This window comes from Ranitomeya variabilis, chromosome 4, assembly GCF_051348905.1.
Source record: "Ranitomeya variabilis isolate aRanVar5 chromosome 4, aRanVar5.hap1, whole genome shotgun sequence".
Taxonomy (NCBI): domain Eukaryota; kingdom Metazoa; phylum Chordata; class Amphibia; order Anura; family Dendrobatidae; genus Ranitomeya; species Ranitomeya variabilis.
In genome coordinates, this window is record NC_135235.1 from 367,171,057 (window position 1) to 367,198,427 (window position 27,371).

The window sequence follows — 27,371 nt, forward strand, 5'->3', positions numbered from 1 at the left end:
AGGATATCTCTGTACTTGACCGCATTCATGTTTCCTTCAATGACAACCAGTCGTCCTGTCCCTGCAGCTGAAAAACACCTACATAGCATGATGCTGCCACCACCGTGTTTCACAGTTGGGATTGTATTGGGCAGGTGATGAGCAGTGCCTGGTTTTCTCCACACATACCACTTAGAATTATCACCAAAATGGTCTATCTTTGTCTCATCAGACCAGAGAATCTTATTTCTCATAGTCTGGGAGTCCTTCATGTGTTCTTTAGCAAACTCTATGTAGGCTTTCATATGTCTTCCACTGAGGAGAGGCTTCCGTCGGGCCACTCTACCATAAAGGCCTGACTGGTGGAGGGCTGCAGTGATAGTTCACTTTGTGGAACTTTCTCCCATCTCCCTACTGCATCTCTGGAACTCAGCCACAGTAATCTTGGGGTTCTTCTTTACCTCTCCCACCAAGGCTCTTCTACCACGATTGCTCAGCTTGCCTAGACAGCAAGGTCTAGTAAAACTTTTGGTGGTCCCAAACTTCTTCCATTTAAGGATTATAGAGGCCACTGTGATCTTAGGAACCTTGAGTACTGCAGAAATTATGTTGTAACCTTGGCCAGATCGGTGCATTGTCACAATTCTGTCTCTGAGCTCCTTGGCCAGTTCCTTTGACCTCATGATTCTCATTTGACATGCACTGTGAGCTGTGAGCTCCTATATAGACAGGTGTGTGCCTTTCCAAATCAAGTCCTATTAGTTTAATTAAACACAGCTGAACTCCAATGAAGGAGTAGAACCATCTCAAGGAGGATCACAAGGAAATGGACAGCATATGACCTAAATATGAGTGTCTGAGCAAAGGGTCTGAATATTTATGAACATGTGATATTTCAGTTTTTCTTTTTTATTAAATTTACAAAAAATTCTACATTTCTGTTTTTTTCAGTCAAAATTGGGTGCAGAGTGCACAATAACGTGAAAAAATGAACTTTTTTGAATTTACCAAATGGCTGCAATGAAACATAGAGTGAAAAATTTAAAGGGGTCTGAATACTTTCCATACCCACTGTATGAGCTTGGGACTTTATATCCAGATGGACTCAATGAAACTCTGGAATCAGTGTAACTTTTAATTCCCTTTTGTACTCCCCTTTCTACCCCGATTATCTGCCAGTTGGTTAGAATAGACAATAGAGCTAAATCTCCCCTCCTAATGGTTAATACTCACGTGAACACTGGCGAGGAAAGGAGTCGGGGACCTCTGACAAAAGTAGGGGTTATTTCCTGGATGTTTCACATCTGTGTATCTCCCCTCCTGTGTGCTCCGTGACTCGAGCGTGATTAAGATTGAAGCCGGACATCGTGGCATGTTGGGCCCATTCGGATTGTGCTTCACTGACACTGAGGTTGCTGCACATGAGCGTGGCTATCAAATAATGATAAGCAATCAATTACAATCAAACATGGTGTTGATTTATTAAAATACAAGTGTTCATAAACCCATTCCTTTATTTCATACATAGGAAACCGAAGTGTACAAATAAAAATTTCATCTTAGAGTGTGAAAGGATCATCAAGAAGAGGGGTAAGAAATGGAAATATATATAAAAAGATTCACAACTTCATGAACCGAAACGTTGCCGAGATTGGCTAAAAAAAGTATCTCCTGCTTTTTTCACTGAGAATGGTGTGCTGCCTCCATTTTTTGGATTCCTATTATTGAGGTTTGGTCTGTGCCTGGGGTGCTTTGCACCCGATTTTTTTCCTTTTCTTTTTCTTTACATTTTGTGCGGCTCTAATTCTCCTCTTTTATATATATATTTTTTTTATTTTGGACAATTTCCAGTGTCTCATTATTAATAGTATTGTTATCTATGACCACTATTGCTTCCACCTAGAGGCCATAACTAATTTATTATCAATTTTCTGTCTTTGTTGCACCTAGCACCCTTATTCCCCTGCCTTCACCTTGTACCCATTTTAATAAGGCATTTACTTCTCAACTTTTGAATTCTCACTTATATTTCGTCAAGCCTATCCCAATACCCATCTTCTATTTTGGGCCTTCACTTACGTACTTTTTTATCACATATAATATTCCGTCCTTTGCAATGGACGGACTTCTCATTTCAATATTCTTTATACCCCAGCTTTACGGCATTATGCATGCTAAGACAAAGTCCATTACTCTATTACTAATGGCATTATCACCTACAACTACCATTCTTCTTACTTATAGGTCACTATTAATTGTCACCATTTTTTCTAGCCTCTACTGCCTTTTAGCACTTTATTCCCCTCTTCCACTCCCTATCTTTTCACTTTTTATTCTATCACAACTAGGCAGTTCATTTCCCTTACATTTGTATTTTCATTTATATTCCTCCTAGGAGGCCATCTTAATACCTCATATTTTCTCATACTAGAGTGCAATAAGCACCTTCGACCTCCATCTACTTATGGCTGCCTTCTTTTAAAGTACTGTGCAGCTTCTTTCTTCTTCTTTTTTAGGCTGTTTCTCTACTTACCAACCAGCATAATTCTCCTCTCCCATAAGATCATCTTCCTAACTTTATTAGAAGTTCACCTTCACTAAGAAAAAATGTCACCTAATCTATTCAATATATAATGTGATTTCATCTAATTTATTCCTTGCATAATGCGCCTTTTCCTCCTTTCAGATTTTCATTTCTTCCCAGCACTTGCAGCTTCTTTCACAGTCGGGAGGAAGTGGATCTCTTCCCTCTGCTTTGCCCTATGCGTGTGCGCGCATGCGCCGGTCTCGTGTCTCTGTAGGACTTGCGATCATCGTCATCATGATGATGTGCGATCCCTCTGACCGCCCACGGCACCACCAGATGCGAGACCGCAAGTCCCCTTTCACTCAGAGCACTTTACCGCGCTCATGCGCCGCCAATCAGGCTTCATATATCCCTCAAACAACACCGGATATGCCCACCAACTTCACTTACAAGGCTGTTTGCCACGCGCCACTGTGTTTTCACTCCCGCCGGCACTCTCACACGCCGCTAAACTGTACATACATCCTTAGTGAACTTTAGACACGCCCACTTATTTCATGTGTCTTTTTAGTCCACACCCGCCCCCTTTGCACGCCAATCCCAGCGTTCTCACGCGCCGATAGTAAACCTACACCCAGGGGTGGGATTCAAATTTTTAACAACAGGTCCTCTAAGTCGCGGCGGCCGGAATTTTGGCCACGCCCATTTTCAATAACCCCGCCCATACTAATAAGCCACGCCCAGTGGCACGATTCTCCAGACTCTGGGAGTCTGGAGAGTAAAAAAAAACCTCTCAGGGTGATTGGCAAAAACCTGGCCATAGTATGAGAGGTAAATTAAGGAAGTGGAAAATCCCTTTAATGTCTGTTTGAAATCTCAATTTTATTGGAGGAAATAATTTGCATAGATTTTAGGACTTATTGAACATGATGTAAAAATCTGCAATAAGTTATGGATTTCTTCTCAATTCCAACCTAAGCAAAGGGACGTTACAAAAGTGAAATACAACCTGCAGTGAACACGACCATGGATAGAGTGGGAATTCATGCTGTTAGGATGGGCATGCCACAATGTAAAAGCTGCTAATAATTTCCATACATCTATTACACCCACAGAATAGGTGATAACTTGCTGACCGGGGGGGGTCCGGCCCCTGGGACTCTCACTGAACCTGAGAAGGTGGCTGTGACATGCCCCGACAGAATGGCGTGGTGGCGACCCATGCATGCCACCCCTCCACACATTGGCTATGGGACTGATGCAGAAAGCTGAATGCTGTTCTCCTGAGGACTGGCTAATAACTTGGATTGTTGAGTTTAACCCTTTAAAGTTCTGTTCACATTGATGTTCGGACACTCCATCTGACTGTTCTGTTTAAGGAACAAACAGAATAAGTGATCCGCTGTATCAGGTATGCCAGTGGAGACGAGAGAGGCCTCATTGATAGTTATGGGGTTTGTTTGGATTTGGTTTCTTAAGGACTTTTTTCTGTTCTAAAAAAACCAGACCCAATCATGATCACTGGGGCCACTCTGTCAACAATGAGTACGAAGGATGCAGCAGATCACGTATTCCATTTATTGGTCCCTAAGACACCGGGAATGTCGGCGCACCATGTGATCAGAGCCTTATTATAGGAAGATGGCAGACGCCCCCGTGCATTGCAGCTTGCGGAGTGCGGGCAGTGTAGCTGCACATCACATATTACCCGAACGACAGATGATTATCATGGATGCATTGTATACACCGTACCACCAAGCACAACCATCATTAGCCTGCAGCGAGGCAAAAGCATCATCCATACGGCGGAGAACAACAACTGCAACCACCGGTATAACCAGATACGTACACTCGTCAGTCTATCTACACAACATCAATATACAGGTCCGCTAGACACCTGCACATACGGAGGTCTGTAACTGGGGGCACTGACATTTCTCCACTTCCTGTCACTAACCCCAATGAAGAAAACTACCATCAGTTTCTCCCTAGAATGGAATGGCTGCTACCAGAGAACAGTAGAGCATGAAGGCCAGATCCTGCACACAGTGTGGAGAGGAGCACAGGCAGCCATCTTAAGGTACCGTCACACTAGGTGATATCGCCAGTGATCCGTGACATTGCAGCGTCCTGCATAGTGATATCGCTATGTTTGGCACGCAGCAGCGATCTGGATCCTGCTGGGATATCGCTGGTTGCAGGGAGAGTGGACGAACTTTCTTTCGTCGCAACTCTCCCGCTGACATCGCTGGATCGCCGTGTGTGACGCCGATCCAGCGATGTCTTCACTGGTATCCATGGTAAACATCGGGTTACTAAGCGCAGGGCCGCGCTTAGTAACCCGATATTTACCATGGATACCATGGTAAAAGTAAAAAAAATACACTACATACTCACCGTCTGTTGTCCGTCACGTCCCCTGGAGCTTGCCGTACTGACTGTCTCAGCGCCGTCCGGCCGTAAAGCAGAGCCCAGCGGTGAACCTGCAGTAACAGCGGTTCACCGCTGGGCACCGCTGTTACGGCCGGCCGGCGCTGAGACACAGTCAGTGCGGCAAGCGCCGAGGGACATGAAGGACGACAGAAGGTGCGTATGTAGTGGTTTTTTTTTTTTTTTACATGGGGACTTCGGCATCGCTGAAGACAGTTTCAGCGATGCCGAAGTCGCTTGGTCGCTGGAGAGAGCTGTCTGTGTGACAGCTCCCCAGGGACCACACAGCAACTTACCAGCGATCACGTCGCTGGTCGCGATCGCTGGTAAGTTGCTTAGTGTAACGGCACCTTTACATGATGCGGACAGTGATCGGCACAGCACAGCTGCAGGACAGGAGAGGTAACTAGTGACAGATCTGCTGCCATCACCATCATTACCAGGGGACGCTCCGCTCAGGGTCTTCTCCGCCCGGTGACAGCTGCGGCCCGAAAGGTGTGAAGCCCCCGTTCCTTGCGGTAGATCAAGGCCTCGCCGCTCGTACAGTCAGCGGCTGCATCCTCGGCAGGGTCCGGACCCCGGCCCTTGCAGGCTCCGCTGCGCAGCTGTTGTGGGTCCAAGCACTGACGTCTGTTACGTCATCACCCGGCGCGGGCTCTGGCGCATTGGTTGGAACAGTTGGCAGCGGGAGGGGACAGAGCCGTGCGCTGCCTGCTGTAGCCATGCGACCCCGGAGCGGCAGCCCGTCACGTGCCTGCTGTCAGTTGCTATGGCCCCGGGGGCGTGGCAACCATTTTCAATTACCGGAACGCTGGCAGATAGAAATTTTAGTAAACGGCTGCCCCGTACCGGGTCGTACCGGCTGAATCCCACCCCTGCCTACACCCGTGTCCATAGCAACGTTCTGACACCTCTACCAAGTCACATGTACTCCACTAACCAAACCCCGCCCCGCCCCCTCTCTTACGTCACACCCGGTGTCCAGGACATATAAACCTTTGGAAAACACCTAGACCATACCTCCCAACCGTCCCAATTTCAGCGTGACAGTCCCGCTTTGGCACCGGGGTCCCGCTGTCCCGCTTCGGGCATTTAAAATCCCGAATTTGCGGCCGCCGGTGAAGCCCCGCCCACTTCCGGGACGTAGAGAGAGCCCGATTAGTACCCGCTGTTCGTTCCGTTCCCTGGGACTGCGTTGTAGCCACGCCCCCTTGAGTTGCCTCACCGCCCGCCTCCGGCTTCCTCCTCAACTATAGACGTGGGCGGACTCTGAGGACAGAGCGGCAGCACCCGGACTGGTTTCTGGCACGGGGGCAGAGTTGTGAGACACTCCGTGTCTGTGTGACCGCGGGAGCAGCGAGCGGATCTCCAGACTGTAAGTGAATGTATGTGTCTCTCCCCCTCTCCATGCAGCGCTGCCCTGCTGCGGTTACAGCAGAGACTCTGACAGCATAGGAGGACTGACAAACTAAACTTTGTCTCCCCATGGTGCGCGCACCCCGCTCCCACTCTCCCCCTGGTACCCATCCATCGGATTCTCCACCAACCTGGTGCAGCACCCCTTACATTCTATGGGGGCTGCCACCTGCCTGCGTTACATTCTATGGGGGCTGCCACCTGCCTGCGTTACATTCTATGGGGGCTGCCACCTGCCTGCGTTACATTCTATGGGGGCTGCCACCTGCCTGCGTTACATTCTATGGGGGCTGCCACCTGCCTGTGTTACATTCTATGGGGGCTGTGCAGCATTATATTCTATGGGGCTGTGCTGCATTATATTCTATGGGGCTGTGCTGCATTATATTCTATGGGGCTGTGCTGCATTATATTCTATGGGGCTGTGCTGCATTATATTCTATGGGGCTGTGCTGCATTATATTCTATGGGGGCTGTGCTGTATTACATTCTATGGGGGCTGTGCTGTATTACATTCTATGGGGACTGAGCTGTAATGCTGGATACAGCAGTCAGCGGCGCAGCTGGATGACACCATTCAGCGCCGTGGGAGTGGAAGCTGCCGGCTGCTGCGAGGGAGCGCGGTGAAAGGTGTTTGTGTGTACTGATGGAGAAGGCAATGATGGGGGTGGGGTAACCATGTGTGGCCATTATACTGCACCCAGCATTGTGTGGGGCCATTATACTGTACCCAGCATTGTGTGGCCATTATACTATACCCAGCATCGTGTGGGGCCATTATACTGTACAAAGCATCATGTGGCGCCATTATACTGTATGGACCATCACGTGGGGCAAGTATACTGTACGCAGCATCATGTGGGGCCATTATACAGTATGGAGCATAATGTGGCCAATGGCCATTGTACAGTATGGAGCGTCGTGTGTGGCCATATTTTTTTGTTCATAATTATTGTTAACGAAACATTGTGATCAGAAGTGCTAAATGGGTGTGGTTGGGGCGTGGCTAGTTGTGAAATGGGTGTGGCCTAAAATTTGCCGCGGCGCGCTACGCGCGCCGCTGACTTTCTCCCTCTTTCCCTTCCCCTAAAGTTGGGAGGTATGCGAAACCAGTTAGGAAACAGTTAAATAGGGAAGTGGAGAGCGCTTGATGTACCAACCTTGTCTGGTGCTGCTTTGGGAATCACTGGTGAACTAAAGCAGCTCAGGAGGCTGTCTTTATATACCGTACATGTGTAGGCAGGAAACAGAGGGAAGGGTGGAGATAAGCGCTGTCATCAGGGTACATGTGAAACAGGCTATGTGAGAGGCAATATGACTGGGTGGAAGGAAAGGGAATGAACTGTGTTTCTACTAATAGAGACAGAAAATAAAGGTGAAAAGAATGAAAAAATGGTAACCAGGTTGTGGTAAATAAACTTAGATATAAAATGACTGAGGATTTAGGGGGATAGTGAAAAATAAGGAAAAATAAAAAATGAAAGTAAAAAATAAAAAAAATATGAAAAATAAAAAATACAAATAAAATAAATAAATGATGAATTGAAAAAACTTAAAAATAATAGTGGAAGCAACCAGACATGATGAAATGAAGGCTAAATAAAAGAAAAAAAATGAAAAAATATGAAAAATAAGAAAAGTAAGAAAAAAAAATAAAGGAAAAATGAAAAGAAAAAACTAATAAAAAGAAAAAAATGAAGAAATTGAGAAAAATAGAAATAATAAAAATAAACAATAAAAATTAAAAATTAGACTAAAAAATAAATGAAAAATAAAAGAGAGAAAATAAATGGAGTAAAATAAAATTATAAAAATATAAATTAAAATTATAAAAATATAAATATATACAGTACAGACCAAAAGTTTGGACACACCTTCGCATTTAAAGATTTTTCTGTATTGTTATGACTATGAAAATTGTAAATTCACACTGAAGGCATCAAAACTATGAATTAACACATGTGGAATTATATACTTAAAAAAAAAGTGTGAAACAACTGAACATATGTCTTATATTCTAGGTTCTTCAAAGTAACCACCTTTTGCTTTGATGACTGCTTTGCACACTCTTGGCATTCTCTTCATGAGCTTCAAGAGGTAGTTGCGGGTCCCAGTGTCCTTGTTGTCGCAGTGATGTCATTATCCTTCCAGGGGAGAAGTGATGTCATGTCTGAAGGCAATGAAAGACAACCACATTCAGGTATCACACACATGAAACATGTTCACACTCCAGACCAGAAGGAGGAGCTCTAAGCCTGTTTAGGGTAAGCTCCCCTATTTACATCCTGATCTGGAGGGAAAAGGAGTTCAGTTCCTGTCAGGCACACAGAAGGAGAGGAGCTCTGCTGGCATGAAGTGCTGCAACTCCTGGGAAAAGACACTAAAAGGTGGACATACTGCAGAGAGTGTGCAGGAAAGCAGAGCACCGGAGAGAAATACCAGAGGGAGATCAGCCAGGAACAAGCTGCTCCTTTCTGAGGCGCAGAAGCCGGTAGCCAGGAACACCGAGGGAGCAACTGTCTCTAAGCCTTGCTCCAGAGACCGGCAAGACAGTCAATTCCAAGTTGGCTGCCCGACCTTAATACCTAAGAAGACATGGTGGCAACTTGTGGGGGTCGGGGCGTCTCTAGGGTCCCTACAAACAAGCCTCAGGCCATCAGTCATATGGGTTTGTCCTATCCATACCATCTGGGGGACAGAGAGGAAGAAATAACATCTAGAACATCTACAAGAGTTGTGAGGACCTTACCGAGAAGCTCAGCAGGGAGGTACTGCAACACACAGGCGCTAGAAGGAAGGCTACTGATTTCCACCTGGATAAGGGGACTCTGGAATTGCCTTCAGACCGACCGGATTCTGCCTGCCCTGTCATCTGGTGCTCCGGGCTGAGGATACCATCTGAAGTCTTCAGTAAACAAGGTAAAAGACTGCAAACCTGTCTCCTCGTTCTTTACTGCAACTTGCCCATATATAAACTCTTTTCCTGGGCACCCCTGAGGGCCACGTACCGGGTCAGCCACCGTGACATCCCCCGAACCGCAGGACCCGGTGCCGAGTACCCCATTGCCCTACTCTGGGGGCGATCCATTTTGGCAACATGAACAGGATCTACTTAAGCCTGAAAATCGGGTCATGTGCGCCTAAGACCTGTGCCAGAACTGTATTTGTGATTTGCTTAAAGACTGTGTTGCGATTTGCCACCAAAATCCGCCATTGCTGCGCCGTGTGGAGCGCGAGGGGAGAAGCCATACCTTTGTGGGCGGAGCCAGCCAAAAAGTGCGCGAAGCAAGAAGACGGGTGCCGTGCTGCTGCCTGGAAAGCCGAAAGTAGAGATGCCGTGCAGCAGAACCACCAGAAGAGACACTGCAAAGTGCCGATTCCAGAGAGGAGCCCCGACTTCCACCAGGTTAGTAGAGGGGAGGAGCGGCCATGTCCGATCTGGGAAGGGAAGTAGCGGCGGTCGCAGCCGCAGACTTAGAAGCGCCTCCAGGCCCCCAAGGAGAAGATCAAGCTGGCTTCCAGACCGGAGGATGTTCCCTGGCGACGACAGAGGAGGATCCCGCCGACCAGAGGCAGAGACGACGATCGCTTTCATCAGGACGGACGACCCATCTGCCGCCGCTGCAACCAGGCAGGCCACATTGCAAGGTACTGTCATTTAAACGAGCAACCCCTGGGGTAGAGGGTCAACCCCCAGGAGTAGGACGACCAGGCCCGCAAAACTGGAGAGCCAAGTACATTGGAGAACGACCTGTTCTCCCCATTGTGATCGACGATATTCCCATGAATGCTCTGTTGGACACCGGTTCTCAGGTGACAACTATGCCTTACATCCTTTATAAACGTTATTGGAAGGACACCGACATTACTTGTGGCCCTGATGATGATTTCACCATAGTAGCCAGTAACGGTCAGCCATTGCCACAAGTGGGGTACAAAGAGGTCACCATTAAAGTGGGGCGGGTAGAATTGAAGGCAAAAGGAATTGTGATTGTTGATATTGACCGACGTGAATGTAACCCCATGATGACCATTGGTACTAATGTCATAGAAAATTGTCTTGCAGAGGTTATTGTCTTGTTACAGCAGGTGGCAGAAACAGCTGGTTACAGTGAACAACGTGCCCTGCAGAAAGAAATCCGAGCTCTGATGCAGAGACAGCAGGTAGAACTGACTGGTGGAGAAATTGGCCGTGTCACCGTGAGTGATTCAATCCCCATTGCAATACCCCTCGGGAGCGAAATTTTAATATGGTGTCAGGCAGCAATAGGCCTCAGAGGTAAAGACTATCAAGCCGTGGTAGAACCTGTGTATTCAGATAGTAGGCCCACCCTCCTGACAGCCAGAGGGGTGGTTGAAGTCCGCAAGGGGAGGGTGCCAGTACGTGTCCTTAACTGTGGAGAGGAAGAGGTCCACCTAACCAAATATGCCACACTTGCCAAATTGTTTGCTGTTGATAATAATGTGATACAGGCAACATAACCCTTGGTCCCGTCCAACCAGGTGGAGGACAATGGCTCTGCAGGACAATCGGAAGATTGGTGTCAGAAATTACACGTGGGCACTGACTCTACCCCATCGCACCAAAAACAAGGGGCTTACAGGGTGGTTCATGAGTATGAGCGAGTATTCAGCAAGCACCCCCTAGATTTTGGGCAGGTAAAAGGGATTCAACATCATATCCCCATGGGAAATCATCCACCCATTAAAGAAAGATACAGTCCTGTACCCCAGCTCATTATCAGTGTGCCAAAGACATGTTGCGAGAGATGAAGGAGGCTGGGGTAGTTAGAGACAGTTGTAGCCCCTGGGCAGCTCCATTAGTCCTCGTCAGGAAGAAGGATGGCACGATGAGGATGTGTGTTGATTATAGGCAGATAAACCGCATTACACATAAAGATGCATACCCACTGCCCAGGATAGAAGTTACCTTGGCTGCTTTAAAATCTGCTAACTACTTATCTACCTTGGTCTCACCAGTGGGTACTGGCAGGTTCCCGTAGCAGAGGCGGACAAGGAAAAGACGGCCTTCACCACACCAATGGGTCTCTGTGAATTCAACTACATGCCATTCGGACTGTGCAACGCCCCAGGAACGTTCCAGAGGATGATGGAGTGCTGTCTTGGACACAAGAATTTCGAAACCGTACTGCTGTACTTGGATGATGTCATCGTCTTCTCCAAAACCTATGAGGACCACCTGAAGCACCTGGCAGAGATGTTCGAAGCACTGTCGAACTTTGGCCTAATGGTAAAACCGTCCAAATGTCATCTGTTAACCCCTTCCCGACATGTGACGGTATAGTACGTCACATGTCGGGACCCCCGCTTTGATGTGCGCTCCGGCGGTGAGCGCACATCAAAGTCGCGACATGTCAGCTGTTTTTTACAGCTGACATGTGCGCGCAATAGCGGCGGGTGAAATCGCGATCACCCGCCGCTATTAACTAGTTAAATGCCGCTGTCAAACTCAGACAGCGGCATTTAACTACCGCATCCGGCCGTGCGGCCGGATATGAGCGCATCGCCGACCCCCGTCACATGATCGGGGGTCGGCGATGTGTCAGGAAGGTAACCATAGAGGTCCTTGAGACCTCTATGGTTACTGATTGCCGGTGGCTGTGAGCGCCCCCCTGTGGTCGGCGCTCACAGCACACCTGCAAATCTGCTGTGTAGCAGCGATCTTATGATCACTGCTGCATAGCAGAGCCGATCGGGTTGTGCCTGCTTCTAGCCTCCCATGGAGGCTATAGAAGCATGGCAAAAGTAAAAAAAAAAAGTTTTTAAAAATGTGAAAAAAATAAAAAAAATATAAAAGTTTAAATCACCCCCCTTTCGCCCCAATCAAAATAAATCAATAAAAAAAAAAACCCAACCTACACATATTTGATATCGCCGCGTTCAGAATCGCCCGATCTATCAATAAAAAAAAAGCATTAACCTGATCGCTAAATGGCGTAATGAGAAAAAAATTCGAAACGCCAGATTTACGTTTTTTTGGTCGCCACGACATTGCATTAAAATGCAATAACGGGCGATCAAAAGAACGTATCTACACCAAAATGCTATCATTAAAAACGCCAGCTCGGCACGCAAAAAATAAGCCCTCACCTGACCCCAGATCACGAAAAATGGAGACGCTACGAGTATCGGAAAATGGCGCAATTTTGTTTTGTTTTGTTTTTTGCAAAGTTTGGAATTTTTTTTCACCACTTAGGTGAAAAATAACCTAGTCATGTTAGGTGTCTATAAACTCGTAGTGACCTGGAGAATCATAATGGCAGGTCAGTTTTAGCATTTAGTGAACCTAGCAAAATAGGCAAGCAAAAAACAAGTGTGGGATTGCACTTTTTTTGCAATTTCACTGCACTTGGAATTTTTTTCCCGTTTTCTAGTACACGACATGCTAAAACCAATGATGTCGTTCAAAAGTACAACTCGTCCCGCAAAAAATAAGCCCTCACATGGCCAAATTGACGGAAAAATAAAAAAGTTATGGCTCTGGGAAGGAGGGTAGCGAAAAACGAAAATGGAAAAACGGAAAAAGCTCCGGGGGTGAAGGGGTTAAAGCCCAAAGTGCAGTACCTGGGCCATGTGGTGAGTGCTGAAGGAGTGGCCCCAGACCCTGACAAGGTCACTGGCCGAAGCCCAGCAACCTCAATGAAGTCTGACTGTTCCTTGGGTTGGTAGGCTACTACAGAAGATTCATCAAGGACTTCACCAAGAAAGCTGCGCCATTGCAAGACCTGTTAGTGGGCCAATCCAAGAAAACCAAGGGTAAGAATACCCCATTTGACTGGAACGACGGACTGGAGGGTTCCTTCACTTGTTTGAAGTTGGTGCTGACTGGAGAAGAGGTACTGGCCTACCCTGAATATGACCAACCGTTTGTGTTGTATACGGATGCCAGCAACATGGGACTGGGAGCCGTATTGTCCCAGGTCCAGAAAGGCAAAGAGAGGGTAATTGCTTACGCCAGCAGGAAACTTCGTCCCACTGAAAGGAACCCTGACAACTACAGTTCCTTTAAGCTGGAGTTCCTCGCTATCGTTTGGGCAGTGACAAAGAGGTTCAAGCACTACCTGGCCTCAGCAAAATTCACCGTCTTCATGGATAACAATCCATTGACACACTTGAACACAGCAAAACTTGGTGCCTTGGAGCAGCGGTGGATGGCCCGGTTGTCCAATTATGATTTCACCATCAAGTACGGGGCAGGGCATAAGAATGCGAATGCCGATGCATTGTCCATGATGCCCAACTTGCCAGAAACGGGAGAAGACTTCGAAGCACTCGAAGAAATAGAGTTGCCAGCTTTCCATCGCCCCAAAACCACTCAGTATTCCCATCATGCGAAGAACGGGCACAGGAACAAGCAGGACGCCACGCTGAATCCCCTGCCCCACCATGGATGGGCAGAGACCCAGGACAGTGACCCCGCGGTCTGTCGGGTGAAAGAGCTCCTGACGCAGGCAGGTTCACACCCTGGCCCGGATGATCCACAAGAGACGCAACAACTGTGTAAGGGGAGAGGCAATGTCACGGGGAGACTAGGTGAGCGAGAGCTAATAACCCGGGCCCCTGCAGTTTCCCACAGACTAGGGAAATCCTGACTGACCCTCTACCTGGAGTTTACACTGATGGTGTGCATGTCCAGGCCTCGAACCTCATGCTGTCTCCTGTTTCAACCCTAGGCTGATACCTCCGCCCACCAGTGAAGAGGTAATATTCCAATACCCACAGTTAGCACAGACAAGGATAAAGGAAACTATAGACCACGCCGCAGTCACTCAGGAATACACTATAAATGTGCAGGGCAAAATAAATACAAATATAGGAAGGAGTAAATAAGACAAAGGAAAATACACCACCAGCAACGAATCTCCAACAACCAGCTCTCAACTCCAGACCGAGATAACAACGCACAAGACAGAAGCTATAACCGGTGACGCCCAATGATCAGGAGAACTATTTAAAGGCAATGGGCATGGCCCAGCTTCCAATCCGAGGATCAGGTAAATTAACCCCGGAACAGCTAGATAAAATTTAGCCGACGCCAATGAGCAAATAGTGGTCAAAAGCGGAATTACCGCTGTCTGTCGGACGACCTGATCTGAACAGCGTCCGACATAACAGTACCCCGCCTTCTACGAGGGACCCCAGGGCCCTCACGGCTTATAGGACCCGGCTTGTCTGGATGGCGACGATGAAAAAACCTGACCAGCCGATCCGCATGAATGTCCGAGGCTGGTACCCAGGACCTCTCCTCAGGCCCATAACCACGCCAGTGTACCAAGTACTGTAAAGAGCGACGCACTACACGAGAGTCAACCACCTTGGAGACTTCAAACTCCAAATTACCATCCACCAAGACTGGAGGTGGCATAGGCGCCGCGTCCACAGAACCCACCACCTTCTTTAAAAGAGACCTGTTGAACACGTTGTGTATCTTATACACCGTAGGGAGCTCCAATCGGTACGCTACTGGTTTAATGACGGCGGTGACCCTAAATGGACCAATAAACCGTGGACCCAATTTAAGGGACGGTATTTTGAGTCTTATGTTTTTTGTGGATAACCACACCCAGTCATCCACACTCAGGTCCGGACCTGGCACACGCCTACTGTCAGCCACACGTTTGTACCTAGCACCCACACTCAACAGGCGCTGTTTAACTCTCCTCCAGACTGATGACAATTGTGCTCCTAACTGGTCCTTCTCCGGAACACCGGAAGAGCCCCTCTGACTCAAAGTACAAAATTGAGGATGTAGCCCGTATTTTGCCACAAACTGAGACCCCCTATCAGACACGATGTTCTCAAGAAATTCAAATGCACGCACAGCAGCCTCAGGCCAAACGGAGATATTGGTACCCTTTTTAGTCATGTCAGTTAGCGGTTTAGCAATGATGGAAAAATCCTTGATAAATTTCCTATAGTAGTTAGAAAACCCAAGGAACCGCTGAAGTGCTTTCAGGTTATCAGGACGTTCCCAATGCAGCACCGCTTGCACCTTAGCGGCGTCCATTTTAAAACCAGAAGCAGACACAATATAACCCAAGAAAGGCAACTCTTGAACAGAAAATACACATTTCTCAAGTTTAGCATACAGCTTATTCTCTCTGAGAAGCTGCAACACCTGCCTGATATGATCTAAATGAGCATCACGGTCGCAAGAATATATGAGAATGTCATCTAGGTACACGATAACGAATTTCCCCAAAACATGCAAGAACACATCATTGATGAAATGTTGGAACACTGCAGGTGCGTTAGTCAACCCAAATGGCATCACCAAATTTTCAAAATGCCCCTCGGGTATTAAAAGCCGTCTTCCACTCATCACCTTGACGGACTCTTATGAGGTTGTACGCCCCCCTGAGGTCAAGCTTGGTAAACCACTTAGCACCTGCCACCTGGTTGAACAAATCTGGTATCAGAGGCATAGGGTATGGATCACGAACCGTAATCTGGTTCAACTCCCTGAAATCCAAACACGGGCGTAATCCGCCATCTTCTTCACGAAGAAGAACCCTGCTGCCACCGGCGAGGATGACGGCCTGATGTGCCCTTGGCTCAAGCTTTCAGCAATGTAATCTTTTAACGCTTGTCTCTCCGGACCGGAGATGTTAAACATCCTTGCTTTATGCAATTTGGCCCCTGGTTTAAACCTGATAGAACAGTCATAGGGACGATGTGGTGACAACTCTGAACAACCCTTCTCAGAGAACACATCCACAAAATCCAGAAGTGACTCCGGAACGCTTGAAGTCACCGCAGCCACACATGTGGCCAGGCAATTCTCCTGGCAGAACTGGCTCCACTGAATTATGTCCTGAGTTTTCCAGTCAATTACCGGGTTGTTCATAAACAACCAAGGAAAACCCAAAACCACCTGAGCAGGAAGATTCCTGAGCACCTTACAAGTAACCCGCTCGGAATGTAGAACTCCAATGTGGAGTTTCACCTCAGCCACAAATTCAGTAATCTCCCCCTGAGAGAGAGGAGCAGCATTGATGGTGACCACGCGGATAGGATGAGACAGTTTTTCAGTCCTAAAACCTGCTGTGCGCGCAAACTCCTCATCAATGGGATTTGTGGCTGAACCACTATCCACAAAAACAGTAATAGGTAGCTCACTGCCAGCAATAAAAACCTTAGCAGGGATCATGCATTGAGAAACCACCATGGAGGATATACATAAGCTCAGATTGGTCTCCTCCACACCCTCTGAGCTTAGAAGTTTTCCGCCGTTGCGTTTTTCTTAGACAGCAGAGGACAGATGTTAATAAAATGACCAGTTTTACCACAGTAAAAACAGGCTCCCTGCTTCCTGAGCTCAGGGGCTCGACGCTTGACATGTGACACCCCTGCGATTTGCATAGGCTCCGTGGGCTCACCTGCAGCAACCTCACGTGAACCTAAACCCTCTTCCATAGGCGGTGTCTCATGCTCCCCCTGACGCAAACGGCGATCAATGCGGACAACCAGACTCATGGTGGAATCTAGAGAAGCAGGAGTCTCGTACATCAGAAGGGCTTTTTTAACCCTTCCAGAAATCCCATGTATAAACTGACTCTGCAATTCCATTGTGTATCAATCGCCCAGCGACGAAATTCAGAACAGTAATCCTCTGCAACTCGCTCCCCCTAGCGAATAGTGCGTATCTTAGATTCTGCTAGAGCCATTCTGTCAGGTTCATCGTACATTTTCCCAAGAGAGGAAAAAAACTCTCCACAGAGTCAAATGCAACAGAATCAGATGGCAAAGAAAACGCACATGCTTGGGGATCCCCGCTTAACAATGACAACACCAGGCCCACACGCTGAGCCTCATTACCCGAGGAGATCAGGCGCATGCGGAAATATAGTTTGCAAGCTTCACGAAAAGAAACAAATTTACTGCGTTCCCCAGTAAATTTTTCAGGCAAAGGAAATTTAGGCTCAGCAACTCTTCCTGTCGCTCCAGCCTGCACATTAGATACTGCTAGTCCCTGTTGCTGCACTGCCCCCCTCAACTCGGTGACCTGTAGGGACAGCGCCCTCAACTGGCGGGTTATGGAAGCCATGGGATCCATGACAAAACACACAAAAAAAAGAAACCTGTTTTTTTTGTTGTTGTTGGGCCGATTATAATGTCACGGGGAGACTAGGTGAGCGAGAGCTAATAACCCGGGCCCCTGCAGTTTCCCTCAGACTAGGGAAATCCTGACTGACCCTCTACCTGGAGTTTACACCGATGGTGTGCATGTCCAGGCCTCGAACCTCACCCTGTCTCCTGTTTCAACCCTAGGCTGATACCTACGCCCAACACCCAGTGAAGAGGTAATATTCCAATACCCACAGTTAGCACAGACAAGGATAAAGGAAACTATACACCACGCCGCAGTCACTCAGGAATACACTATAAATGTGCAGGGCAAAATAAATACAAATATAGGAAGGAGTAAATAAGACAAAGGAAAATACACCACCAGCAATGAATCTCCAACAACCAGCTCTCAACTCCAGACCGAGATAACAACGCACAAGACAGAAGCTATAATCTGCGACGCCCAATAATCAGGAGAACTATTTAAAGGCAATGGGCATGGCCCAGCTTCCAATCCGAGGATCAGGTAAATTAACCCTTGAACAGCTAGATAAAATCTAGCCGAGGCCAATGAGCAAACAGTGGTCAAAAGCGGAATTACCGCTGTCTGTCGGACGACCTGGTCTGAACAGCGTCCGACATGAAAGGCAAGCTGTTTATCTACGATGGTAAGCTGTGCCAAAGAAGCATCGACCCACGCACCCATGAGTTGGTATGGCAGATAGTAGTCCCAAAGCAAGATGCGCCAATGGTTCTGGAAGCGTACCACGATGGAGCAGGACACTTCGGATGGAGGAAGTTGGAGAGTCTACTTCGTGGAAGGTTCTACTGGGTTGGCATGAAGAAAGCCATCGAAAAGTGGTGCCGAGAGTGTGGCCCATGTAGCCTACGCAGGAAGGACCATGACAGCCAAAGGGCTCCTCTACAGCCCATCACCAAACGACCGCTTAAACTGGTCACGCTAGATCATGTGAAGCTAACACCCAGCCGGTCAGGCTATGTCTACGCCCTAACTATTGTGGACCACTACTCTAGATTTCTGGTAGTTGTGCCTGTCAAAAATCTGACAGCAAGATCAGCAGCCAAAGCCTTCCAGCAGTACTTCTGTAGACCACACGGGTACCCGGAAAAGGTACTGACTGATCAAGGACCAGCCTTTGAAGCGGAAGTGGAAGTGTTCCATGAATTCTGCAATTTATACGGGTGTAAAAAGATCAGAATGACACCGTATCACCCACAAACCAACGGGATGTGCGAAAAGATGAACCAAGTGGTAATCGACTTACTGAAGACTGTTATGGACTGGTGATTTAGGAACGACATGCGACTAGCTCTGAGCAGGTGGTAACTATACGGACCGCAGTTCCTGATCTTAACACAACACTAGAAGTAGCCGTGGGATGTTCCTGTCACTCCCTGGACACTTCGTCACAGCCGGAGAACTAGCTACCCCTAAAGGTAGAAACAGGAAAGCTATCTTGCCTCAGAGAGAATCCCCAAAGGATAGACAGCCCCCCACAAATAATGACTGTGAGTGGAGAAGGAAATTACATACATAGAATGATACAAGATTTAGCAAAGGAGGCTACTTCTAGCTAGATAGATAGTACAGGATAGAACACTGTGCGGTCAGTAATAAAAACTAGAAAAAGTCCACCGCAGAGAAATGCAAAAATCTCCACACCTGACTAAAGGTGTGGAGGGCAAAATCTGCTGCCCAGAGCTTCCAGCTTAGCTGAATAGATCCATACTGATAAGCTGGACAAATGAGCAAAACATAGAATGTGCTGAACAATAAAGTCCACAACAAGAGGACTGCAAAAGGACAAGCAAGGACTTATCTTTGCTGAACAGGTCAGAGTGTCAGGGAAATCCAAAAGAGCCGTGACTCCAAGCAGGAACAATTGACAACTGGCATTGATTGAGGGATAAGGCCAGACTAAAATAGCCGAGCCAGAAAGACGATCAGTGGAAGCAGCTGCTGATGCTAAATCCAAGAAGCAGCCATACCACTCAAAACCACCGGAGGGAGCCCAAGACCAGAACTCACAAAAGTGCTACTTACAACCACCGGAGGGAGCCCAAGAGCGGAAATCACAACAGAAGACCTTGCCTGTGGAGGAACGGAACTTATGGCCAGCAAAGTTGCCCGACTTGGTAGACATGTACAACCACATCCCAGTGAATTACACCAACTGTACCCCATACCTGATGAGAGGAAGATCCAGCAAGGTACCTGTTGATCTAGACATTGGGGTCCTAACCCCAGAAGATACCTCGCCAGATGCAGATTGGGATACAGAAAGACAGCAAAGGTATCGCAACGTACTGGAATGCGTGGAAAGAAGTCTAGCCCAAGCCAGACAAAAACAAGAAAGGGACTACAACCAGCATGCTCCTGCAATTCCCTTGTCACCAGGTGAACAGGTGCTCAAACGGAAAAGGAGACTACACAAACTTGACGACCAATGGGAAGCAGAACCATATACCATCCTGCCATCCAACTTTGACAATACAAAGGTCTGTCTCATCAGCAAGGATGGAGGAGAAACTTTGACAGCAATATCCAGAGACCACCTCAAAGTATGCCCTGACAAGTTGAGAGATAGAGAAACAGATCCAAGAACATCTCCACCCGTGGAAGAGAAGGTGATACACACTGTTCTTGGAGACTTTCCTCAGTCTTGGACTCGAATAAATCAGGCCATCGTGGTACCTGTTTTGACGTTTCATCAGCCGAAACCGCCGGAACCAAATGTGATGCCAGATCATCTTGAGCCAAGAGAGACTCTGCACCAACAGATTCCAACAGCCGATGCGATCCCAGCCGTATCTCAACAACAGCAGACTCCAACAGAGGACGCCATGCCAACAATTAAATCGGCAAGTCCACCCTCTGCTGTCGGTGAATCTGCCATGCCTACAATTAGTAGAAACAGTCCTGAGAGCTCCAGCATACCAGTGCTACCTAGACTCACTAGAAGTGTAGCCAAAAGACAGTGCACTACACCAGGGATAGCAAGCTAAGCAGACCCTGTTAGGTCACTAGCAACACCTGTACTGCGGAGGTCTACACGTAGCACCAAAAATCAAACCCCAATTTGCTACAAAACTTGGAAATATTAACGGTTGCTGCTGTTTGTTTGAAAATGTCTGTATATATATCTTTGTTACAGGTTTAAAATGGACAATGGAGTAATGGACAGTGAATTGCTCAAAAACTTTCATTATACTTTTAAAAGTGATCCCTTTGTTTACCCGGGATCCTTGCTGTTTCAAGTTTGCACTCACTGAACTGGGAGTCATGAACTGTGCATGACCAAGACTTTCGCAACGTTCAAGTGTCCTCACCTCCCATAAAGGGAAGCACTACTTTTGCATAAGTTGGTCATAGCATTTCAAAATTGTATGTCTTTTGCTAATATGTATTGTTGTACTTCTTTTCCCAGTCCTGGAGTACTGGATTTAACAGGGGGAGAGTGCGGCGCCCCAGTGTCCTGGTCGTCGCAGTGATGTCATTATCCTTTCAGGGGAGAAGTGATGTCATGTCTGAAGGCAATGAAAGACAACCACATTCAGGTATCACACACATGAAACATGTTCACACTCCAGACCAGAAGGGGGAGCTCTAAGCCTGTTTAGGGTAAACTCCCCTATTTACATCCTGATCTGGAGGTAAAAGGAGTTCAGTTCCTGTCAGGCACACAGAAGGAGAGGAGCTCTGCTGGCATGAAGTGCTGCAACTCCTGGGAAAAGACACTAAAAGGTGGACATACTGCAGAGAGTGTGCAGGAAAGCAGAGCACCGGAGAGGAATACCAGAGGGAGATCAGCCAGGAACAAGCTGCTCCTTTCTGAGGTGCAGAAGCTGGTAGCCAGGAACACTGAGGGAGCAACTGTCTCTAAGCCTTGCTCCAGAGACCGGCAGGACAGTCAATTCCAAGTTGGCTGCCCGACCTTAATACCTAAGAAGACACGGTGGCAACTTGTGGGGGTCGGGGCGTCTCTAGGGTCCCTATAAACAAGCCTCGAGCCATCAGTCATACGGGTTTGTCCTATCCATACCATCTGGGGGACAGAGAGGAAGAAATAACATCTAGAACATCTACAAGAGTTGTGAGGACCTTACCGAGAAGCTCAGCAGGGAGGTACTACAACACACAGGCGCTAGAAGGAAGGCTACTGATTTCCACCTGGATAAGGGGACTCTGGAATAGTCCAACTGGACTCTGCCTGCCCTGTCATCTGGTGCTCTGGGCTGAGGATACCGGATACCATCTGAAGTCTTCAGTAAACAAGGTAAAAGACTGCAAACCTGTCTCCTCGTTCTTTACTGCAACTTGCCCATATATAAACTCTTTTACTGGACACCCCTGAGGGCCACGGACTGGGTCAGCCACCGTGACATCCCCCCAAACCACAGGACCCGGTGCCGAGTACCCCATTGCCTTACTCTGGGGGCGATCCATTGTCACCGGAAATGGTCTTCCAACAATCTTGAAGGAGTTCCCAAAGATGCTTAGCACTTGTTTGCCCTTTTGCCTTCACTCTACGGTCCAGCTCTCCCTAAATCATCTTGATTGGGTTCAGATCTGGTGACTGTGGAGGCCAGGTCATCTGGCGTAGCACCCCATAACTCTCCTTCTTGGTCAAATAGCCCTTACACAGCCTGGAGGTGTGTTTGGGGTCATTGTCCTGTTGAAAAATAAATGATGGTTCAACTAAACACAAACTGGATGGAATAGCATGCCGCTGCAAGATGCTGCGTTAGCCATGCTGGTTCAGTATGCCTTCAATTTTGAATAAATCCCCAACAGCGTCACCAGCAAAGCACCCCCACACCATCACACCTCCTCCTCCATGCTTCACGGTGGGAACTAGGCATGTAGAGTCCATCTGTTCACCTTTTCTGTGTCGCACAAAGACACGGTGGTTGGAACCAAAGATCTCAAATTTGGACTCATCAGTAGTGTTGAGCATTCCGATACCGCAAGTATCGGGTATCGGCCGATACTTGCGGGTATCGGAATTCCGATACCGAGATCCGATACTTTTGTGGTATCGGGAATCGGTATCGGGATTAATATCAATGTGTAAAAGAAAGAATTAAAATAAAAAATAGGGATATACTCACGCGACCGCTACGGACCAAACAGAGCGCCGTGACGTCATCTAAGGCCCTTCAAGCGCGCATTCTTAGGTACAACGGCTCCCGATTACGGCGGTAAAGTCCAGGCTGCGTCGGAGAGGTGAGTATATCCCTATTTTTTATTTTAATTCTTTCTTTTACACATTGATATGGATCCCAGGGCCTGAAGGAGAGTTTCCTCTCCTTCAGACCCTGGGAACCATACAGGATACCGTCTGATACTTGGTGTCCCATTGACTTGTATTGGTATCGGTATCGGATTAGATCCGATACTTTGCCGGTATCGGCCGATACTTTCCGATACCGATACTTTCAAGTATCGGACGGTATCGCTCAACACTACTCATCAGACCAAAGCACAGATTTCCACTGGTCTAATGTCCATTCCTTGTATTCTTTAGCCCAAACAAGTCTCTTCTGCTTGTTGCCTGTCCTTAGCAGTGGTTTCCTAGCAACTATTTTACCATGAAGGCCTGCTGCAAAAAAGTCTCCTCTTAACAGTTGTTGTAGAGATGTGTCTACTGCTAGAACTCTGTGTGGCACTGACCCGGTCTCTAATCTGAGCTGCTGTTAACCTGCGATTTCTGAGGCTGGTGACTCGGATAAACTTATCCTCAGAACCAGAGGTGACTCTTGGTCTTCCTTTCCTGGGGCGGTCCTCATGTGAGCCAGTTTCTTTGTAGCCCTTGATGGTATTTGCAACTGCACTTGGGGACACTTTCAAAGTTTTCAAAATTTTTCACACTGACGGACCTTCATTTCTTAAAGTAATGACGGCCACTTGTTTTTCTTTACTTAGCTGCTTTTTTCTTGCCATAATACAAATTCTAACAGTCTATTCAGCAGGACTATCAGTTGTGTATGCAGCAGACTTCTGCACAACACAACTGATGGTCCCAACCCCAATAATAAGGCAAGAAATCCCACTTATTAAACCTGACAAAAAAAAATCTATAAATCTTCAGCATAGCGAGTGTGAGCGAGCTGAGTGTGACCTGAGCGTAAGTGTGAACGGCAGTAAGTGTGACTTGTGATTCAGTGACTTTGGAATCAGGGAGTTTCCAAGGGAGGAATTACGGTCTGTTTTTTATTAATACTTTGTATTTATTTTTTATTTAATGTTTCTGTGTGGTGCAACCCCCATTAGGAAATGTGCTCCACTATTGTTACTGCCATCCAGTGCACATCTTGCCACATGTATGCAGTCCTTGATCAGCCGGTCGAGGGTGCATACTGCTGTGCGAGATGTGAGCACGTTGAGCATTTGGAAGCCCAGATTCTGGATCTAAATGTGCAGCTGGCAACACTGAGATCCATTGACAACATGGAAAGGAGTCTTCTGCTCACTGAGCAGACGCTCAATGGGATAGATGAGGGGGGATGGTAGGATGGAGCTGCAGGACAGTGAAGTAGCAAGCTGGGTGACATTTAGGAAGCGGAGTAGAGGGAAGAGTGCCAGGGAGGCTAGTCCTGATCTGGCACACCCTAACAAGTTTGCTAAGTTGGCAGATGAGGGGGATGCCAGTACAGGGGTAGCACTGCTGCAGCCAGGCATGTCCTCTGAAAGCCGGAGGAGTGACTGCTCCAGTAAGGAGGGAAATAGAAGAGCAGGGCAGGCCAGACAGGTGCTTTTAGTGGAGGACTCAATTATTAGGGGAACAGATAGGGCAATCTGTCACAAAGGCAGGGATTGTCGAATGGTGTGCTGCCTACCTGGCGCTCTAGTCCGACACATCGCTGATCGGGTGGACAGATTACTGGGAGGGGCTGGTGAGAACCCAGCGGTCATGGTGCACATTGGCACAAATGACAAAGTTAGAGGTAGGTGGAAGGTCCTTAAAGATGATTCAGGGAATTAGGCTGCAAGCTGAAAGCAAGGACCTCCAACGTGGTATTTTCCGAAATACTGCCTGTACCACGTGCACATGCCAACGGGAGATTAGGGAGGTAAATAAGTGGCTCAATAATTGGTGTAGGAAGGAGGGGTTTGGGTTCCTGCAGAACTGGGCCAACTTCTCAGTTGGCTACAGGCTCTACGCTAGGGACGGGCTGCACCTCAATGGGGAAGGTGCAGCTGTGCTGGGGGAGAAAATGGCTAGAAGGTTGGAGGAGTGTTTAAACTAGGGATTGGGGGGGAGGGTATTCAATTTATAGGAGGGGAAGATAGGGCAGATAGAGACCTGGGCACAAATAAGGAAGTTGGGGGTGGTGGTGGCATGGGAGGTGGGGTTAGAACAGTTAATAATTTAAGAAAGAATAGAGGTACAGAGAGGAACATCAAGTGCATGTATACTAATGCCAGAAGCCTCGCCAACAAAATGGACGAATTAGAACTAATGTTGTTGGAGCATAATTATGACATGGTGGGGATATCTGAAATATGGCTGGATGAGAGCCATGACTGGGCTGTTAACTTGCAGGGCTATAGCCTGTTCAGAAATGACCGTACAGATAAGCGAGGGGGTGGGGTGTGTCTATATGTAAAATCGTCCTTAAAACCCATCCTGCGTGATAATATAGGTGAATTTATTGAAAATGTAGAGTCCCTGTGGGTGGAGATAAGGGGAGGGGGAAAAAATAACAAATTACTGATAGGGGTTTGTTATAAATCTCCAAAAATAATGGAAGCAATGGAGAATATCCTCATAAAGAAAATAGATGAAGCTGCGACTCAAGGAGAAGTCATTATTATGGGGGACTTCAACTACCCTGAAATAGATTGGGGAATAGAAACCTGCAGTTCCAGCAAAGGTAATTGGTTTTTGACAACTATGAGAGACAATTACCTTTCACAACTGGTTCAGGACCCAACAAGAAGGGGGGCACTGCTAGTCCTAATATTAACCAACAGGCCAGACCGCATATCAAATATAAGAGTTGGGGGTCACTTGGGGAATAGTGATCACAAAATAATAAGTTTTCGTGTATCCTTTAATAAGATGTGTAGTAGAGGGGTGACAAGGACACTAAACTTCAGGAGGGCAAATTTCCAACGGATGAGAGAGGATCTTGGTGCAATTAACTGGGACGATATCCTGAGACATAAAAATACACAAAGAAAATGGGAGACATTTATTAGCATCCTGGATAGGACCTGTGCACAGTATATACCGTATGGGAATAAACATACTAGAAATAGGAGGAAACCAATATGGCTAAATAGAGCTGTAAGGGTTGCAATACGTGACAAAAAGAAAGCATTTAGAGAATTAAAGGAAGTAGGTAGTGAGGAGGCATTAAATAAATTCAAAAAATTAAATGAATTCTGTAAAAAGCAAATCCAGAGATAGAGAGACTCATTGCCAGAGAGAGTAAAAATTATCCCAAAATATTCTTTAACTACATAAATAGTAAGAAATTAAAAAATGATGGTGTTGGCCCCCTTAAAAATAGTCTGGGTGAAATGGTGGATGAGGATGAGGAAAAAGCCAATATGCTAAATGACTTTTTTTCATCAGTATTTACAAAAGAAAATCCCATGGCAGACAAAATGACTAGTGATAAAAATTCCCAATTAAATGTCACCTGCTTAACCCAGCAGGAAGTACGGCGGCGTCTAAAAATCACTAAAATTGACAAATCTCCGGGCCCGGATGAGATACACCCTCGAGTACTGCAGGAATTAAGTACAGTCATTGATAGACCATTATTTTTAATCTTTAAAGACTCCATAATAACAGGGTCTGTACCACAGGACTGGCGTATAGCAAATGTGGTGCCAATATTCAAAAAGGGGACAAAAACTGAACTCGGTAATTATAGGCCAGTAAGCTTAACCTCTACTGTGGGTAAAATCCTGGAGGGCTTTCTAAGGGATGCTATACTGGAGTATCTGAAGAGGAATAACCTCATGACCCAGTATCAGCACGGGTTTACTAGGGACCGTTCATGTCAGACTAATTTGATCAGCTTCTATGAAGAGGTAAGTTCCGGACTGGACCAAGGGAGCCCAGTGGATGTAGTGTATATGGACTTTTCAAAAGCTTTTGATACGGTGCCACACAAAAGGTTGTTACATAAAATGAGAATAATGGGGTAGGGGAAAACATGTGTAAGTGGATTGAGAGCTGGCTCAGGGATAGGAAACAAAGGGTGGTTATTAATGGAGCACACTCAGACTGGGACGCGGTTAGCAGTGGGGTACCACAGGGGTCAGTATTGGGCCCTCTTCTTTTTAACATATTTATTAATGACCTTGTAGGGGGCATTCAGAGTAGAATTTCAATATTTGCAGATGACACTAAACTGCAGGGTAATCAATACAGGGGAGGACAATTTTATATTACAGGATGATTTATGTAAAATAGAAGCTTGGGCTGATAAATGGCAAATGAGCTTTAATGGGGATAAATGTAAGGTCATGCACTTTGGTAGAAGTAATAAGATGTATAACTATGTGCTTAATTCTAAAACTCTGGGCAAAACCGTCAATGAAAAAGACCTGGGTGTATGGGTGGATGACAAACTCATATTCAGTGGCCAGTGTCAGGCAGCTGCTACAAAGGCAAATAAAATAATGGGATGCATTAAAAGAGGCATAGATGCTCATGAGGAGAACATAATTTTACCTCTATACAAGTCACTAGTTCGACCACATTTAGAATACTGTGCACAGTTCTGGTCTCCGTTGTATAAGAAAGACATTGCTGAACTGGAGCGGGTGCAGAGAAGAGCGACCAAGGTTATTAGAGGACTGGGGTGTCTGCAATACCAAGATAGGTTATTACACTTGGGGCTATTTAGTTTGGAAAAACGAAGGCTAAGGGGTGATCTTATGTTA